This window comes from Nothobranchius furzeri, chromosome 6 (genome assembly GCF_043380555.1).
Source record: "Nothobranchius furzeri strain GRZ-AD chromosome 6, NfurGRZ-RIMD1, whole genome shotgun sequence".
Taxonomy (NCBI): domain Eukaryota; kingdom Metazoa; phylum Chordata; class Actinopteri; order Cyprinodontiformes; family Nothobranchiidae; genus Nothobranchius; species Nothobranchius furzeri.
This window is the reverse complement of record NC_091746.1, coordinates 44312111-44333124: the sequence shown is the minus strand read 5'-3', so window position 1 is coordinate 44333124 and position 21014 is coordinate 44312111. Positions and strand designations below refer to the sequence as shown.

The following is a 21014-nucleotide window of genomic DNA, read 5'->3' as shown; positions in this document are numbered from 1 at the left end:
CAGTCTGACTGTGTTAATGCAATAAAAACAAGTTGACAGCAAAACAAGCCATGAGTCAGAACGCAAACATGTTTACTTTAAAAAAAACTATTTTCATTTCTCTTTTTTTCCATTCTGTATTGGACTTTCTCCCATGAGCGAAAAAGACATCTGATACTTCCCAGACCCCGACGGTTAGAGTATGCGGGACCATATAATGTCCATGACCAATAATGCATCAGGAATGTGTTGTGAGGAAATCTAGGAATTTGTCATGGGGAGGGAAAACTGAACGTGAGGCAGAAAATTGATGGACTGTCTAACATGCCTTTGCAGTGAAATTCAATCCACTCCTCTCAGAAATGCACATTCACATGCAAGACCCATTCGTTTTTTCAAACATACACACACGCACACACGCACGCACACACACACACACACACACACACACACACACACACACACACACACACACACACACACACACACACACACACACACACACACACACACACAGTAACAAGCTCATATTTTTCTATAAAAGTGTAGAACATTAAAATGTCAAAATTGACTATCAGAAAAGTAAAAGCTTCTGAAAATGTGACACTTGGATGTATTCACTAGAATAACTGAAGCCCCAGCTTTCATGACATATTACAAGACAGGAACAGTGTCGCTTTCCTCTCAGAATACAGCAAAATAAAAATAATCCTAAAAAGCTGCCATTTCATCATCAAACGGACTCCGGTTACTGGTTGTGCCTGTCAGCACACAGCACCACTGCAGGTGGCTGCAGAGCACAATCAGAGCCACAGATGGAGCGTTTAAAGGATGCATCTGGAGTAAAAGGCAAATGATAGCATGACTGCAGCCTCTAGGCTCCGAGATGATGGGCCCATTGCTTCTCGAATATGGCTTCTCCAGAGGGGGATCGGAATGAAAGCAGCAGTTGGTTTTAATCACCTGAGGTTTTAACTGATTATTCTGCAATTTGCATAAAGGGACGTTTATGAAAATAGAGATATTGCACGGCTGGCAATTATTAAAAAAAATATTGCAAATCAGAAATTTAACATCTTTTTTTGTGTTGTTTTGATTAGAGTGAGAGACATCACATGTTGGGAGAAAGTAGAGGAATTATAATAATATATAAACACTTTGTGGAAAAAGTACAAGGGATTTAAAGATATTCATGATAGAATAAGAAATAGTGACTAAACATTAAAGCTCTTGTGAAACTGGCCAGAAAAAACTAAACGAACATGATGGTTGAAAGTGGTTATAAGCCGGTGCAATGACAAGGGAAATAAAAACAAATGAAAATGTGTATCCCTCCAAAGAGAGAAATTACAGGGAAACAGATGGTGCGTTCAGCTGGTGTTTGGACCCAGGTTTCTTTATCCACTCCACATCAGTTTTTGGCTGGAGAACTGTAGAGCTTTGGGGAACCAGATTATACTCTGTGTCCAGTTTTGGATTTGCCAGAGCTGCTACAACAATTGAATCATCGGTTTGCTTTAAGGTGTCAGTGTGAGGAACATGCTACTAAAAAAGTAACCCCCTCTAATTGTTCTCATTGGAATTAAACATGAGTCCAGTGTAAGGTTTTAGCTTTAGCATAAATACTGAATCACGCGACATAAGCGCGTCAGTATTTCCACTCAATGCTTGCAGCATTCCCGCAAATAAAACAAATATAAAGATGCAAGAAAGAAAAGATCTAGTGTTTATTTAAACACGTGAAAAAAGTGTTCTACTTTTTATATTCTCCCTGATAAAGAACTGTTTTCTTTACCTGCAGCTATTCCCAGGGGAAGATATAAGACAGATTTTAATTCATGCATGTGGATACACATTTGTGTGCACTTCCAAACATGTTAACCTATTTTTATGTTCCCTGACACCACCAAGTTCATGCTTTTGCCTATGATGAAGAGTGGGAGTATGCATGATTTGTGTTTTTTTATTTTTTTATTTTTTGCGCGCACCTTTGCTACTTGTCACACATGCGTGACTGGTTTATGTTTCTGTATCTACAGGTGCAAAGAGATGCTGACACCGCTTACAAGAAAAAAGTGTGAGAGAGCGAGTTTATTTGAGTCCGTCTGGTCCTAACATGCACACTCAGGAAGTTGGGGAGGAAAAATATAGATTGCTGCTGCGCACTTGCAGAGCGAATAGCATGCCCACAAACACACAAATAAACATGCTTCTATGCATCCCCGCTAACACATCTGGAATAGGAATGGGATCCAAGGCACCTTGCCAAGGTAAATAGAGGGAAACTGCCAGTCCTCACATGTTTTTGGTGTTGAAAGAGGCCTGTCAAGGTGACAGCTTTGACTGGGTGTTGGTGGGGGGAGGTTACGTTGGTACTACTGAACAATCAAGACATTGTCATTTGGTATCTGTGCATGTCTGTGTGTGTGTGTGTGTGTGTGTGTGTGTGTGTGTGTGTGTGTGTGTGTGTGTGTGTGTGTGTGTGTGTGTGTGTGTGTGTGTGTGTGTGTGTGTGTGTGTGTGTGTGCAGTTTGGTTTTAAGTGGCCAGATAGGGCTGAACAATCAATTACTGTATAATGTCGTAAATAAGATTTTTGGTGTGGCTTGGTCAGCATCGTGTTATCAGATCAGCACTGTATTTTTAACCCTTTTGTCTAAAGTCAAAGTAACAAACATCTGCCTTTTCACTCCCTCAAGAGCTCAGAAATTGAAGAGTATAAAAACACATTTTCAGCTGACAGCATAAAGAGCTGACCATTACTTGACTTGCTGAGTAATTGCTGTTCTACTCTGTTTTTCCAATTATTTTTCTTTTCCTGGAATTAAGATCACGTTTTCCTCTTAAGGACACATGGAGTGTGTTTTTCCAAAGTCCACTCAATAATTTAAATTTACTTTTGACTTGGAAAACGATGTAAAACTTCAAAATCAAGGGCTTTTTGTTGGTATTGTCTCTCTTTTTACGAACAAACATTGGAATAATTGCTCCAAAAGTTCTACAACTTTCACTTTTTTCTCTAAATGTACTACAGGTCATTATTTTTAACTCAAAGAAACCTACATTTTTTCTCTATTATTCAAATCATTTTCCTTATAGTTTCAAGAGTCTTCACATATTTTTTAGAAATATAACAGTTGTAAAGAGAACCAAACTCAAAAACAATGTTACAGCTGCTGCCAGTGGCTCATTGACATAACAATGGAAACCACACAGCTCATTTCTTACTTCATGACAACAAATGTATTGAGGGGCAGACAAAAACACAGATAAGCCTCAAGTAAACGACTACTATGTGAAACGTAGAGGTTGTACTAATATACAAACAAACAAAAACAGTCTCCAACTGGAACTGTGAGTAACAGAAGGTTAAAATAGTCACAAATTATATTTCTACAGTATTTCTGTGGGACATTTGACAAGTCAAACATACTCTTCCAAGGTTGGAAGATACTTTTTTAGATCAAATTTGAATACTATGGAAGCTGGGGAGTGCCCCGAATGCACCTTGAGGGTATTTGAAGGAAACCTGCAAGTCCATCACTAGTGGGAGACACTTTTGGTAAAGAAAAAAAGTTTTTTCTTCTTTTTTTTCTTTCTTTTTTTTATTTATTTATTTTTTTTACCCAATTTGTAAATGTAATTAAAATTGTGGGGTAAAAAAAAGAGAGAGTATTTGTGAAGCATTTTAAAACTTAGGGTGAGTGACATCCCAAATGTGATTTTGTGGAATAAATCTCTAAAATGTATTAAACCTAAACTGGTTGTGTGAAAAACGTAAACAATTTAACAAAACAGGCATTTCAGTTTTGCAATGTCCTATCCTCTATTGCCTACTTGAACACATTACCTACCCTGGGACTGTCTGCCCCAAACCTGGTTTCACCCAAACCCCTAAAGGAGTTTTTCTGTCGTTGCTTTGTAAATTGTTGCCTCTGTTGTTCTATGTTCTTCTACCAAGTCACAGCACAATGCTCCAAACTGAAATGCACATTTTGATGTGTCATTTCTGTCACATAAAAACAAATAAAGTGCAACGTGTTTTAACTGAACATAAATTTGAAGGTGATCTCTTATTTGCCTTTCAGCAGACCCCATAGCCAAATAAGGTAGATGACTACAAAGTTTCTCTTAGCGGTTCTTGTGAAATATGGATAACACATGAAGAGAGTGTGTAAATATAGCGGCACGGTTGACTGAGCAGGATGATTCATCCATCCCAATTTCATTTTGTTTATTTTCACACCTGGCTCCTATTCTATTTTCACTAAACTTCAAAGACAAGGTAAATGCCTTCTCTTCCGCTGACTACTGCTTTGATTCACCCTAAAATTTATCTCCCTACTTTTTTCCCCCCCCCTACCTACTCCCTTCTCTTCCTATTCCCCCTCCGAGCTGCTCTCCCTCCTCCTTTACTACTTTCCCTTCCTCTGCCTGCAGAGGCTGCCCAATAAAGGATGTTGTTAATATCATTAGGCAGACTTCCTCTCCGGCCAAGTGCCCGGCCCACTCCCTTTCAGCCATAATCAAGCGTGCACACTAACTATCAAAGTAGACATTGCTAATAAACTACCACAGTGGAGTGGAAACACACACACACATGCTCCTGCAAAGAAAATACTGTGGGCTAAGCGCTGTTAAGAAAGTGTGTGCACAAGGTAGGGTGTGGGGTGTTAGTTGGGGTTTGTCCAGACAACGCTAATAAAGTGTGCTCCAAAGGCAGACCCGGTCCAATGCAAATGTGCTACTTAAATACGCCAAATTAATTGGGGTTGAGAGACATGTACATAAGCAGACGTGGCTAATAAAGTGGGCTCCGGGAAGAGACAAATACTGTCAGTTTAGTGGGTTTAAATTAGCAAAGGGGAGGTGGGTGGGCAGTCGTGGCTTCCAGTTGAGCTGTAGTCATTTGTTGTAAATCATCCTTAAAGTGGTAGAGCACATTGCCTGCTGCATATAGCCTGAAAGTGTTATCTCCTGACAGCTGAAAGCTACAGTGAATATATCACCAGTTAAATGTGATGTAAAGGGAATACATGATGCAATGCAGCGAGCAGGGAATGCTGCATTTAAAGAAGAAGAAAGAGAGGGTGGAAGGCCGGTGACATCAGGTTGTTAAACAAGCAGTAAAAAAGACAGAGTCTCATGCACAGTGCACCAAGGCTATTGTCAGTCTAAATGGCAATGCATTTTTCAAATAAGGATCCTTTTAATTGTAGAGACACAAGGGGCAACTCGTCTTCCAGTGCCTTGATGACTAGAAGGGTTAGGATTTTAGGGCATTGCAACTTAGTCATAATTAATCTGAGGTTTATCTTTTAAATTTGAACCTAAAACTTGAGATTTTTAAGACTTGAACTTTTTTTAAGTCAAGTAATTGTATTAAGTAATTTTGTTCCACCGTAACAGGGTGGGGAGGGGGGGGGGGGGGGTAATTCCATGGTCCTGTTTGGGTCCCTCATTGCAAACTGGCTTCAAGGGAGCGGTCAGGCTATGAGAGATTCAGACGCTTTGATGAAGCAGGACCATAAAAGCAGGAGTTCTCCGAAGGAGTCCAACACCCCTCCTGGAGCCAGACCTGAGGTAGTAGCTCACTGGTGAGTGTCTGGTGGTTGAGTGTATGCTTTTGGCCGACAGATAGTCATGTTCACTTGGATCCGTTGCAAATGATGTGTTCAATGGTGGAGATCTGGGTTAGACATAAGGCAGGGGGAGTTCCATCACTCATGGGGAGAGCTTGGAGTAGAGTCAGTGCTCCTCAGCATTGAAAGCAGGTAGCTGAGGTGGTTCGTGCATCTGATTATGCCTTCCAGTAAAGGTTTTCTGGGCATGTCCCATTAGAAGAAAGACCCTCGGGCAGATCCAGAACTTGTTGGAGGGATTTTATGTCCTTTTGGCCTGGGGACAACTTTGGGTTCCTAAGGAGAAGCTGTACTCTTTTCCCTGTTATCTCCACGACCTGACCTTGGACAAGCCGTGAAAAATGGAAGGCTGTGTCAGCTTCTTTTTTTGTTTCTTCCAACATCTTGGCCTGTCCAAGTTGAAATGGTTTTATAATGCTATTGATAATTAGGCAAGCACATTTATAAAGCAGCCATTACTATGCAGGTTCAATCCTGGCTCCCACCAGAGAATGCTGCTGTTGTGTCCTTGGGCAAGACACTTAACCTGCCTTGCCTGCTTGTGGCGGTCGGAGGGATGCTAGTGTTCAGCAGGCCTCGCCTCTGCCAGTGTGCCCTAGGGCAGCTGTGGCTACATCGTAGCTTATCCCCACCAGTGTGTGAATGGGTGAATGACTGATTGTGTTGTGAAGCGCCTTGGGGGGGTTATAGAACCCTAAGAAGGGTCATTTACCATCACATTTAAGCGAAAAGTAAAACTATAAAACTCTTTGTTTTAGTGAGCAGAAATTACCTTTTTAAACATTATAAATAAAACACATGCAAGATAAGCATCAGTACAATTAGTACTAGTGAATAAAAGTGTACCTTTGCAAGGTTTGGATCTATATAAAAAAGGCAGCAGGTACTAAAAACAAAAGTAAATATTTTATTTGTGTCCTTTTTGGAGCAACATCTGAGATGTTTTGGTGTTGTGTGGCCACTTATACGCTTTCTTTGTCATGTTTCATTGTTTATACCTTTTCCTGTGCACAGTAATGGAACTATAAAGGGCTACATTGATTAGTGTTAAAGATCAGCCTTTCATATATTAAAAGACCCTGCTCTGAGAGAGACACTCACTCATTCACATACACAGTTATGAAGGGAGGCAGCTTCTGCACAGCATCAAATTTCTTTGGACGAATGGAGACAAAGATGGACATAAAACGTAATGCACGTGTAGAGAAGGCAGCTTCAGCAGAGTGGACAAAGACGTTGGATGGACACATATCTGCAAAGACAGACAGGCTGCTACTGTACAGCCAGCGTTGCCAGAGGCAAAGCCCTCAGCCTTATATATATTTCATAACAGAGATAAATAAATATATTAGAAATATCTTTAAACCGGGAATGAAATTATGATCGCTATAATAAAGCAGGCGCCCCTATGCTGGGATTTTTTTTTTTCCAGTTGATGGAAAGTTTATGGATTTTAATGCAGTGCATTATTAATAATGTACCACAGTCTGGTGAATGTTTTCTGCAATGGCAGGTCTCTGTTAGCGAGAAAATGCAACAAAACATTCACACAAATGACAAAAGCATTGGTTCAGGATTTCATTAGGAGAACTGGTCTGAATACAAAACAATAGCTTAAGGAAGAAGAGAAAATTCAACTTTTTACTGGCTTAAAACCATAGTTTCTATTAAAAAGAACCTAAAACGAAGAGCAATATAGTTTTTTCATCACTGTGATTTTTTTCCAGCTTTGCTTCCTTTCATCTTGTGTGCAGTAACCATCATGCCATCCGTAAGTCAAGCCCTAATCTGTTCTGCATGCCACTTTTTATTTTCTCTAATCTTTGCACCTGTTCCACTTCTCCGACCTCAATCACCCAAGTGCCCATTATGCTGTTAGCCTCCTCAGCGATACAGGTCCTTCTCATTTCCACCCATCTTCCTCCTCTGGTCTTGTCCAAGTTTGCTCTCATCACAGTCCCATCTCTGGTCTTTCCAAACCTGTCATTTTCTCACTTCCCAGCTCAAGTCCCTCCTAGGTTTTTATTTTATCTCCCTCTTCTGTGTTTGACCACCATTATGTCTGCAGTTAACCTCCGTCGGGCTCATCCACTTTCTCTCTAGCACTCTCCTCATTTATGCCTCATTCGTTTAACGGCTATCTGTGTTTGTCTTCTCTAAATATGTTCATAGCCTCGTTTTAAAGTATCGAGTGGTCCTTCCTGTGCTCATAGTCATTCCCTGACTTTTTTATTTTTTCACCTTTTTGCTAGCATCTACTCTACATCTAATCTCCTGGTCTTTAACTGTTTTCTTATTGACCTCCACTTTCCCTTTAGAAGTGGCCACAGTCCGCCATTATCCCCAGCTGGCCTCTCCCTGTCACAACTTCTAAGTTATTAGCTTCCCTCTCATGTCCACTCATTCACCTTCTTCATTTGCCACCTTGGGTTTGGAAGCAGAAAGCAGACAAGGTTCCATTCCCTTACCTTTCTGTTACCCTTGATTCTGACATTTGGATGTGATTTATTGGTGTGTTACACGGCAAAGGCCCCAATCTACAAAGACTGATACGTTTCTGTACAGCTGGTTATAAATCATAAAACAGCTTTATTGATGGTCAGAAGTAAATGCCACTGGGAAGCTGACAAATGATGCTAAAACAATGACAAATGACAGAAAAGCACATATCAGTAATTTACATTGAAATTGCATCAGATGAAGGCCAAAACCATATTTGAGGCATGTTTTTTTAGAAAAAATAGAGCAGGAATTCAGTGTTTTAAATTAAGCTTTTTCTTTTTTTCACTAGTTTTCATGTGCTTTAAACTAATTTATTTTGCTTGAATAAACTTCACCTTGTATTCTAAACAGACCCGTGCTTTTCAGTTTGACAGCTGGTGCTTGCACTATTAAAGAGGACATGTTATACAAAAGCTCACTTTTTTACATCCTTTTGTGCTGCCATGTGGGTCTCTACTGCCCTTATAAACACAACAACACCCATTAATTAGTTTTCTGTTAGCGTTTGGTCTCAAGAATTAAATGCAAAAAAAAAAAAAAAAAAGCTGTTAGGAAATAAATCCCTTATTGTGATGTCATTATAAGAAAAAATAGCATAAAACCCATTTTCACCCGTGAAACACATTTTACATCAGCCATAGAACTACAAAAAAATTTAAAGTCGACTTTTAAACCTTCTCAGTGGCCTAGAGGTAGAGTGTCCATCCTGGGATGGGAGATCGGGTTCAAATCCTGGTCGGGCCATACCAAAGACTTTAAAAATGGGACCCAATGCCTCCCTGCTTGACACTCAGCTGGATTGGGGGGTGAAACCACCAAATAGTTCCTGAGTGCAGCCACAGCTGCAGCTCACTGCTCCCCATGGGGATGGGTCAAACTGGGAGATGAATTTCATCAGTGTGTGATGATAACTAATAAAGACTTAAACTTAATATGTCCCCCTTTAAAAACTGTTCATAGTGTGTCCCAAGTTTCAACACTGAGTAAAATAATGTGACTTTTTTAAATTTAAGCAACCCTGCTAACAAAATTTTTATTGATTCATTTATTTTAGCTACGTTCAGTGTTCACTTTACTAAGGACTAAAATGTGCTCTACAGAGTGCTAGCCGAGAAACTTAAAGCTACAATTGCAAATTTGGAAAACAAATTAGCTTACAACATGATTTCATGTCTCTCAATAATGCTCTAAAGCTATAAATATATTGTGAAGATTAAAAAAGAAAGGAAATTATTAGAGTGGTTCTCTTGCATTTGTTTAAAAACCTCCACCATTAACACGTTTAGGACCGAAAGCAACTATTGGACCATGTGGTTGTCTGTCTTGCTGACCCGCCACACTGCCCTGGGTCCTCCACTCATTGCACACTCACGTACTTAGCAACAGAACACCTCTGTGAGAGAGGTTTGCTTCTCAGTGATATCAGAAAAGGAGAAAGAAACAGCTGTTTTCACTTCAACTTTAGGACAAACTACCAGAGTCCCATAAAAAAACAGCAATATTTGAAGTAACGGACAACAAAAAACAGTTTAAACCTAGAAAACATCTACTGGTGTTGAGCACCATCTTCCTTCTTCTGGCAATGCAGGTTTCCAGGTCCAGCAGAAGTGGCTCAGGGAAGTTACCCACAGAGAAGTGAATGTTCAGTGACCGCGTTTGCGTTCAAAACCTGGCTTGTTCTGTCGATTTGCCATAGCAGCTTTAAAGGGTTAAGCTACAGCAAGTGAAACACTAAGTTAAAGTAACACCTCCTCAGGAGGACTTGGGTTTAATGTTCACAGGAAAATACTCTTGAACAACATTTGCAGCATTTGCTGTGGGTGTCTAATATTTCCAGCCAGTGTGTCAGAGCACCAAGAGCATACTGAGAGGCTGGCTAAGTCACAGCGCAGACACATTACTGAATGGCTAGGAGACGGATTGCACATCACAAAGCTACTGCCCCCAGAATGGCTAATGCTTCTTTCCCATAATGTATCTCCGCCGCATGCACACTCTTCTGTATTGCAGCTCTGCCTTGAGGAACTTTAGTCTGAATTGCTTATCCTCAAGATTATGTACATCTGTCAAAGAAAGTAATTATGCTACATTAAACACAATGCAATGTTGTGTGACAGAATGTAAATACTGAGGAGATGTGTTCTCGTGTGCAAATTTAGTGTGAAGTTGTGACGAGCATAAGCGCAAACAAAGCCGAATAAATTTATGAAATATTCAACTCAAGTCTTCAAATACCACATCTTTTGTTTGGCTTCCAGTCTTTGAGTGTGTGCTGATGTTTTTTTTCTTTTCTTTTCTTTTTTTTTTGTCCTGAATTCACTCCTCCTTTGCTTCTTTTCACCATAAAGTCAGTTTTTTTTCTTTTGCCTGGGCAACGAGAATGCTGAAGGGCTGAATGGAGAGCTGTCAAAGTATGAATCCACTGGACAACAAGAGAGAAACACACAAGTATGTTCACACCTGCATAAAACAAGACACACACACACACACACACACACGCTGACCTAGTATCAAGAAGGCAAAATGTTGTTTTCAAGAGCATAGAAAAGGGCAAAAGCATTGAAATTTCTCACACAAAGCCAGAAATGCTTCAAATGACAGCAGCCAACCCTATTACTTAAATACACTTTTCACAAATTTTAATCATTTAAAATTCTGGTTCACAGGATGAGTTATGACATTAGACAGCGGATCAATATCAGCATGTCTTCTGCACATTAAAAACAATTTAAAGAGGTATCGATATAAGTACACACAGAGTTCTCCTCCAGGGTGTAGAGAAAGAAACAGATAAAATGTGTATCTTGGAAATGCATCCAAAGTTGCCTAATTGGGGCCAAATTTGAGCAAATCTTGTCATGTTTTTACACCTTTAGCTGCAGTCAGATAAAAGCACACAGCGAGTGGCATTTCTAACTAAAAGAGAATCGGAACAGACTCAGAAAGCGTGGGAGCTGAACACTGCCAGAGAGGAACACTGGCTTTTTAATGTCTTCCTTACTGTTTGGAGGTTTGCTGCACACAAAGCTCGATCATGCATTTGTTTCCACGGAGGCACGCAAAAATGACTGTTGTGTGTTTGTGCACACAAATACACTCATCTAAAAATCTTTGCGCGTTTTCTCAACTCTGCATGAAAGTGTGCAGCGAAGGTAAGCGGAAAGAAAAGAAAACCACTCTATCTGAGAGGGCTGACATAAATTGTGCATTTTTATGACACCAAGCTTTGCTTATTAAAGTAAAAAGGGTGTGACTCGTAACCCAGCTGCATAGAAAAGTTGTTTTTGACATGCTTTAAATGCTGTAAAAAATCTATTTATATGCATGATGTGATGACATCCTAATTACAACAAAGTGGTTTTAAATGCAAAAGTGGATTCATGTGCTTCAGTCTGACGAAAGTGTGGAAGTTAATGAATCAGCCTGAAGAAGAGTTTGGCTTTTTCCAGAGGTTGTTTTCATATTTGAATTTTCACCAAAAGCAATGAAATCTTTCAGAACCATTGCCCTTTTCAAATGACAACAGACCCAAGACGGACACGACTCTACAGAAACTACAATATTTAAAAACAATGCATGCATTATATAATATATTATATAATATTTCCTGGGCTAACTTGAATCTCCCAGCTCTGATTTACAGGTGAAACTTGAAAATTTAGAATACAGTGCAAAGCCCAAACTGAGTACTGAGTATATGTGGATAATTATTCTTTTTCAAAGTTGAACATTTCTCTATTTAAATTTGCCACACTGCCTTAATAAGGCCCTGTTTCTTTACACTTAAACTTTTGAAATGTGTGTATAAAGGCTGTACCTAAGTCTTCTCCTCTAATCCGACTATCGCAATACTCTGCTGGAGCTAATTATCGACAGATTAAAGTTGTCTGAACAGAATCAAATCCTGCACTCTCTTAGGTGGAATCAGCTGTAAGAAAACTGACAGATGAAGCCTAGAATTATTGTTTCTATATTTTCACTATTATCATTATAAGGTCTTGTTGTTGTGTAACTACACACTTAGTAAAAGATATTAGTAGTAGTGATGCACAAAAATAATAATAATCTGGAAGTCACAATCAGCATCTGTTAGTTCTGAAACTCAATTCAGTGATGCCTTTTGTTTGTCAGCAAAAGCAGCTTTAAAACGTTTATTCAAACCTCTTTCTTGGTCTGTGAACAAACTAACCATTAATTTGTGCTGACTAAAACAAGCCTTCAAAGTGGATGGTTTTACATCTAAAGGGCTTTAAGTAGTTTAAAGAAAAACAAAGTCAGTAATTAGAATTTTTTTAAATAGATCAAAATTGGCCAAACTGCAATTAGTCTGAACTTTAGAAGAATGGAAAAATTTTATCAACCGTCAAAACTATAAAAAGTTATTTTTAAATTTATAAAATAAGATAAAGTTAAGCTGATGTTTTATCAGTCGTTTTAAAATAGCAGTTTTTTAATGAGTTTCTACAAGATTCAAGGCTACAATGGCAAGTTTGAAAAACAAATTAGCTTAAAACAGTTTTTTTCCCTCTTAACATTCTAAATAAATATACTGTGGAGATAAAAAAAACACTAAAATAATTAATAAAGCGGTTCTCTGGCATTTGTCTAAAAACCTCCACCAATAACACATTTTGGACTGAAACCAACTATTTGACCATCCCGTTGTCATCTCACTGAACCGCCGCACTTCCCTGGGTCCTCTACTCATTACACACTTGCGTATTTATCAACAGAACACCACTGGTGTGAGAGGTTCTCCACTCAATACTATCAGAGAAGGAGAACCAGCCGGCTGCTACCACATCAACTTTAGGACAAACTACGAGTCCCAAAAAGAAAAATACCATTTGAAGCCAAGGACATCAAAAGATGATTGGACCTAGAAAGCAGTGACAGGTGTTTAGCATCATCTCGTACCCTCCAGTATTGCTGTTTCTGGATCTGGCAGAAGCATCTCAGGGAAGATACCCGAGGGGAGAGGTGAGTCTTCCACTACCATGTTTGCGTTCAAAACCTAGCTTGTTTCCAGATTAGCTTTAACATGTTTGAACCTATGTTTTATTATTAGACTGCACTATATGGTAGTATGCTTCAGCATCTTTCAACCATGTAGAGATACAAGAAGCACAAATTAAACTTAAAGTCCCATCAGTTTTCACACACACTGATGTGTGTGCGAAATTTGTTCTCCGCATTTGACCCATCCCCTGGGGGAGTGGTGAGCTGCAGACACAGCTGTGCTCAGGAACCATTTGGTGGTTTAACCCCCGATCCAACCCCTTAATGCTGAGTGTCAAGCAGGGAGGCACTGGGTCCCATTTTTTTCAAAGACTTTGGTATGACCCGACCAGGGATCGAACCCTGATCTCCCAGTCTCAGGTCGGACACTCTACCACAAGGCTGGCCACAAACAGCAAACAGATTTTTTTTCTCATCATCCTCATCATCATTACATTGGCCTTTAAAAAGAACCTGATTCCAAAAAGTTGTTTTAAAGGATCTTTAAACAATTTTGTACCTCCCAGCTCATTGTTCCAGCCTTGACCTTGCTAGCTTCCAATTTGTTTCCTATGTGTTCGTAACATCCCTGAATCCCAGCCCCTCTTCTCCTGCTCTCGGACATCTGTGTGAGGATGTTTACCCAGGCTGTAAGCATGTTAGGGGAAATATTATCCTAGTCTTACCTTACCTTTCTTCTGTGTGAAGCATACACATCAGCATTACAAAGTGGGGATGGGAGAGTGGAGACAAAGAGAATACAAAAGCGTACAGAGGTGGATCTGAGAGGACTGAGATGGGGAGAGAAGGGAAGGAATCGAGGGGGGAAAACCAAGGTGAGGCATCGATAATGGTGAGGGATGGTGAAAAGAGCAAAGACGACAAGAAGAAAATGGAAAGAGAAGGATGCTGGGAGATCGAGAAAGTATGTTTTTTAAGACAGATGAAAGAAGTTCAAAAGTGAAAAAAACTACTGATGTCGCTCAAACCTGTAAACACACAAGAATGACAAATACTATGTCTTAATTGATTTAGAATCACTTCTAAATGCAACTGTAGTGATTAGTTAGTCAGATTATTACATTTAATTATTAAATATTTTAACCCTTGTATTTTGTTAGAAAGCTGTTTACACCTGTGGTGTTAGCGGGTCCAAATGGACCCATGATTTTAAAATGCTTGAAAATGCTTAAAATCACCAGTTTTCTTCCAATGTTGTTCTTCAGCTAATTGCTGGCTTAGTATGTATTCATATGAATGGAACCAGCAGGTGAATAGTTTTTTAGTTGACTCCACAGACACAGTATTTTAAAATATACCACTCGTTTTTGATTGCAAACACTGTTTAAATTCACTAAATATATTTCTTTTGCTTATAGAATGAGTAATAACAAACTATAAATGTGTTATAAACTAATATTAGTGTACACCTACCAAAAAAAGTTTTTTTTTTTACTATTTAAAATTATTAGCAATAGTGACATATTTGGTGCTTTGGGGCAAAATGGACCCGCATAGATAAATGGTAGGATAAAGACAAAAAGTCATTTTTTTCTGTGAGACCAACTTTTATTTAACCAGACCAATTAACCAAACAATTGAACCATAAAATGAACAATGATAAACAACACCGTGTGTGTGGCTGTGTGCGTGCACATGCACCTGCATTGATCATGAACTGAACATTGAAAATAATATGGTGTTAGTGCAGGTATGTTGTTCTGAATTAACCATAATCTAAACACTGGAAACAATGAAAACAAACCATAATTTGAACTGTGTGTGTGTGTGTGTGTGTGTGTGTGTGTGTGTGTGTGTGTGTGTGTGATGTGGGCCATAACTGTGCACATTGGGCAATAACTGATCCTCAGAGTAACCCATAGCTTTTAAGTGATGCAAACAACAGCCAGTTTTCTCTGCCGGGTCACTTTGGACCCGTAACACCACAGATATAACTTTTTATTTTTTTTAGACCTTTAGAATTAGCTAAAATTGTGAAAACTGATTTTGCTGCATAGGTGTGTCTGAGGATTAGAAGAAGCCTCATTCCAGGACAAGAAAGGAAAGTGTACTTTTTACACAGTTAGACTGGAAAACAGGTCAATTTTGACCCAAACACAACAGAAGGGTTAAAAACAGAAATAAACATCCAGTTTCTAACTTTTGTGAACATTCAGTATAGGTTTTAAAGGCTCATCTGTGATGTTTGCATACGGGACATACAGATGCTTACCATGCACACACACACGCACACAAACCTCTCTCTCTCTCTCTCTCTCTCTCTCTCTCTCTCTCTCTCTCTCTCTCTCTCTCTCTCTCTCTCTCTCTCTCTCTCCCTTTCACACACACACACACACGCACACACACACACACACACACACACACACACACACACACACACACACACACACCTGTCTCATCCTGTTTGCTGCTACCTCCAGTTAAACCAGGAGAGCCTGACCTGTCTAACCTATGGACATCAGCTCGTTCCTATAGAGAGCAACGAGAAACAAATATGTGAATTATAAATAAAAAAAAAACTTGACTATTTATTCCTTTATTTCACCTTCCCAACTGTCTGGTTAGCTGCTGTCTTGTCTTTCTCTCTTTGACTCTTTTCTGTAACTCTGTCTATTTGCACCCCTCCTTTTTATTATTTTTCACCCCACCCACCCACCTATCAGTTCCTCCCACTCCACCACCAACTAGGCATGAAAACGGTGCTCCATTAGGAGCGCCTGAGCTAAGCCCAGTCTGACACACACTGCTTTGATCAGCCGTGAGCTGGGCTAAACACCCCACTAAACTCTCAGTCTGAGGCGGAGGGGGAGGGCAGAAGCGGGGCCAGTTATGGTGTGAGATGGGACAGCGCAGACCAAAGTGGAAATGAAGATAGGGACACAAGTAAAGGTAAAACTGGAGATTACGATCTAATTTTTCATCACTTAGCTCCCTGCCTTGCCTTTGCTTCGTTGTTTCCCTCCTTGGGGGTCAGGCATCGCCACTAAACAGCCTAACTAACAAATCCCTGCAGGTGCGCCACTCAGAGCCTCAAAGAGCAGAGGCGATGCGGAAACCAGACCAGAAGGCTGAATATTTCCCACAAGAGAGAAAAAAACCAATATCAGACGGAAGGTCCAGACGTAAAAAAAAACAAGACTGAGCTTTAAACTTTGAGACAGACAGATACCAAATCAGGAGCAGCAAAAGGACAAAAACCTCCTGTCTTTTTCTCCCAAAGAGTGAAGTGAAAAGGGATTTCCGCTCACTGCTAATCAATCAGGCTGTGATAATGGCTCCCATGCCTAGCTGTCGACTGGAAGGGTCAAGGCATCCCGTGACCCAGCACCCAGGGCCCAGGGGCCAAAGCTCCTCTCAGAATAGCACCCCAGGACGGACTCCCTGGGCTAATTGTCCAAGCCAGTGTCAGCCTTTTCAATGCCCCCGCCCTAGCCCTCCCCTCTTTCCACTTTCTCTGTCATTCCTCTCTCTTTCTTCTCCCCACCTTCCCTCCCCTCTTGCCCTCCTCGCAACTCTGCGATCCTTTCCGTTTCTGCTCAGCTGAAGAAGCCGCCGAGCTGAACAGCAGGTAACAGCGAGAGGTTGACAGAAAGCAGGGAGCTTCAGACAGAAAAAAGGTAGTGAGGATTGGGACTACATGTCAGGGAAAGATTAGTGACAGCTGTGGAAGAAAAAAACACAAATGCACAAAGGAGGAAAGGAAACATAAAAAGACTGAGTCAACATAGAGGACACACAAATCCAGAAAGAGTTATGAATGAGGAAGAGGAAAAGCAACCCTTTTCCCTAAAGCATCCCTCACATCACCGGATTTAGTGACAAGTCTCTCCACTTCCATTTGCATGTCAAAAAGCTTCTATTAATCACAACAAAACACAACGTGTGTCCCTGCAAATCTGCTCCACATCACTATGACTGGCTACAGCGCTGCAGCTGGCATCCAAAAGGCAATAAAAGAGACCGAGAGGACATGCACAGACACACAAGCAGGCACAAGAGTCTGGGACAAACACTACTTCAGCCTCGTGGAGTGGCATTCCTCTCATTCCAAGCACACGCTGCTAATTAACATCATTAGATCCCAGAGACAGAGGCAGAGGCTGATGGAGGAGGTAGTCCGGCGTCGCACTAGCACCACATCCCTACTCCCTTCTGTCACCTTCCTTTTAGTTTTCAGCTTTCCATTTGTCCAGCTTTCACTCAAACCCCCCTCCATCCATCTCTCTGTCCCTCTCATGGTCTCTGGCAGGTCCTGGACAGAGGGTGCTGAAGAGGACCAAAGCTCCGAAAGGTAAAGAAAAAGACGTAAATTTGAAGAATGGCAATCAAAATCAGCTACTCACTGGGAATGTCCTTCCTTTTCTGTGCTTCCTTATCCTGATCTTTCACTCCTTATCCTCTTCTCCAAAGTAGAACGGGAGTATGTGTATCCTGGCGTGTGTGCGGTGTCAGTCCGTTAGAGGAAAGTTGCGTCCTGCGTGCATGAGTAGGATCAAGTGTGCATGTGGAGGAGGAGAATGAACGTGTGTGTGTCTGTCTTGCAATGCTTTGACTGAGGGAGCCGAGGCTGTTTTAAACAGGCTGCTCTCCCCATGTGACCAGCCCAGCCACAGGCAGGAATACATTACAGACACACACACACACGTCTCTCTCAACCATACACACACCGTGTCCACAGTGCACCCCCTAGCCACCGCTCAGGGTAGTGGAGGGAGTAGACCTCACAGACAGCACCCACACACGTGCGCGTGCACACGCACACACACACACACACACACACACACATACACACACACACACACACGCCCATTGTGCTTTATGGAAATAGGTGAGACTGAAAGAAATGTGTCACTGCATGATTTGTTTACAAAAGACAAATATTGTGTCTAAACGCTGAGCCGATTCCATGGCTCTGTTTTACCATCCATTAACTCATACAAAACAATTATTTTTTTCTCTTAAATTCAAGTAATTTTGAGTTTTTTTGCTCTGCCGTGGTGCTGTTTCACACCTGAAAGCGCCAACCTTTTCACTAATGAAAACCTTTTAAAGCTGACCTTCTGTTTCAAGAAACACAGTTGCATAACAGCCACTATACCTTATGGAACAAAAGAGACAAAAACATAAAAGAAACACCATGGATGTGGGGTGAAAGTTTTTATGTGACAGTGTGAATTGAGAATGAGATAGATCGTCCCTTGGAAAACGCACAGACTGTCTCTAGAAGCTACGGAACGCTAGAGATCTGTCCCCTCGGACATCAGATAGTTTAGCTCTTCCTAATGTATTTACCACATGGTGTTCAGAAACATCCGTAGCTCTGCTACTTTCCTGAATCCCAAACCAAAACAAATAACTTCTAAAAGTTGTGTACTTTCGCACCAATTCCGTCTCTGGTACCAGAGTTATATCAGAGCTTGACATCTAATATGATGAGTGACATCCTCTTAACCCTCCCATTGCCTTTATGGGTGACCCCGCTAGGAAAGTTTACCATTGAGCAGGATTGATGGTTTATCCCTTGAGGTCCACGAGCCAGGAGTGAGGTGATGCTCACTCCTCACCCCTGCCACATGCCAATGTATAAACCATCAACCCTGCTCAATGGTCAACTTTCCTCACAGGGTCACACCCATTAGGACAGTGGGAGGGTTAAACAATCAACAGATTACTTCCTAGCAGAGGTATGGACTCGAGTCACATGACTTGGACTCGAGTCACATGACTTGGACTCAAGTCAGACTCGAGTCATTATTTTAATGACTTCTGACTTGACTTGATAAAGTCTATACAGACTTATGACTTGACTCGGACTTGAACGCCAATGACTAGCAACTTGAATCGACTTGCATCTGTTGACTTATGTTTATGTTTCTGTTTATTTATTTGGCAGACACTTTTATCCAAAGTGACTTACAATTTATAACCTGTAGGGCATGTTGTGATCTGTGGGGGAAACCGGAGTACCCGGATGAAACCCACGCATGCATGGGGAGAACACACAACTCCACGCAGAAAGGACACAGCCGAGTTTTGAACCTGCAACCTTCGTGCTGCGAGGCAACAGTGCTAACAACTGCGACTTGAGCATATTTGATATTTTAGCACAAAAGTGGCACAAGATGGACAAAAATCAGAAATTATTCTTCGTTCTGGGTTAGATCTTGTACTGCTAAACGCAGCAGCACTTTGTTAACAATCTATTTGAGTTGCACTTTCTGCTTGTTTGAGCAAATAAATGATGCTTTAAGAAGCTTTTTTTCTGGAATTCATTCATTATCATTGTCATTAAATTGAAGTTGAACAGATGACTTGATTATGACTTGAAAATTCAAAGTTAAGGACTTGGACTTGACTTGGACTTCCAGTTCATTGACTTTGGACTCAACTTGGACTTGGTTGTCTTTGACTTGGACTTGACTGTAAAGACCTGTGACTTACTTGTGACTTGCAAAGCAGTGACTTGGTCACACTTCTGCTTCCTAGATCAGCTATTTGTTGATTCTTTGTCTACAGATTAAACGGTCACCCTTGACAGTTTTGATAAACTCAAATAATGGATCAGTAAGGTTATCTGGATTTTTTTTTTTACCCAAGAGTTGAAAATATTGACCAGATTGACAATTTTTCACTTAGCTCCCTGCCTTGCTTTTGAATACCAATGGGAAATGTAATCATGTTTGAAAATCTTTTTCAATCCAAAGACACTCCAAAACCAGGTGTGATGGTAAAGCGGTTCCTGGGTTAGCCATAGAGTCTCATCCCAAAAGCCATGCCCTAACACCTTCCCAAGAGGCCATCCAGGAGGTATGCCACCCACATGCCAATATCTCATGGTGTAGAGGAGTTGGAGGATGTTTATTGAGTTTCTCTCAGTTATCCATGCTTCTCACTTTTTGTCTCAGGCTCATTTCAGCCACCTCTTTGGAAGAAACTCATTTGGTGTCCTGTATGCACAATCTTGTTCTTTCGGTTAGAATGGCAAGGGAAGACAGCTTAATCTATACAAAGAGGCTATTCAGTCAGCTTTCCATTAGTGAGAATAGCACGAACATTAAAATAACTTGACAGCACAATTCAAATATACACATAAATGCAGATCAGATTAAATACACAAATTAATTTCAGATATAAGAATCAGAATAAAGGCAAAGTTAAAGGGTGAGTTGTTACAATGCAGAAGGTGCAGCATAAGACACATTCATTCAAAGGCTGATGAATACATGAACATTTTTAAATTAGATTTAAAGGTTACTTGGGGCACATTTGAGGTCAGGAGGAAGCTGATTCCATCTGTGTGCAGCATAGCAGCTAAAAGCAGCTTCATCCTGTTTGGTTCTGACCCAAGGTTCTACAAGCTGTTTTCTAAGGATCTCAGAGCCCTGCTGGGCGTATTTACCTGAAGGACATCCAACATGTATTCTTGCCCCATGCCACTGAGTGATTTATAAACTAGTAGCACTTTGAAATAGATTCCGTAGTTTACTGGTAACCACTGTAGAGATTTAAGAACAGGAGTGATGTGTTTGGTTCTCTTGGTTCTTGCTAAGACTCTAGCAGCAGCATTCTGAATAAGCTGTTGCTTCACATATTCTTGGAAAGACGTGAAAAAAGACCAAAAAGCAATGATTGGTAATGTTGGAACATGGATTGACTGCTAAATTAAATAATTTGACTTCCAGACTTAGCTCCATCTTGACAACCATAAACCAATTCAGTTTCTGATCCACTAGTTGATATTCTTCCCTTACTGATAAACAAAACCCTAAAACACCAAAACTCCTTTGCTTGAAGCAAGAAAAAAGTATAGAAGGAATAAAAGTAGGTGCTAAGGAAATCTAGATTCAAAGCAGGTTTCTGCATAAAGTGCAAC

The 21014-nt window shown here is 40.6% G+C and overlaps 1 protein-coding gene and 1 long non-coding RNA gene across 4 annotated transcripts in view; one reads left to right on the top strand and one right to left on the bottom strand.

The window, feature by feature from the left end:
* cntfr (ciliary neurotrophic factor receptor) overlaps positions 1-17722 on the bottom strand; it is a 335019-nt gene extending 317297 nt beyond the window's left edge. For all 3 annotated transcript variants that reach the window (XM_054744199.2, XM_054744200.2, XM_054744202.2), the window contains exon 1: positions 17485-17722. The gene's annotated coding sequence lies outside the window, so the exon portion shown is untranslated. The remainder of the gene's footprint in view (positions 1-17484) is intronic.
* LOC139070306 (uncharacterized) lies at positions 15932-19700 on the top strand. The gene is made up of 3 exons (XR_011520846.1): positions 15932-16030; positions 17391-17432; positions 19075-19700. It is a non-coding gene; the product is annotated as an uncharacterized lncRNA (long non-coding RNA).
* Positions 19701-21014: the final 1314 nt, after the last annotated feature.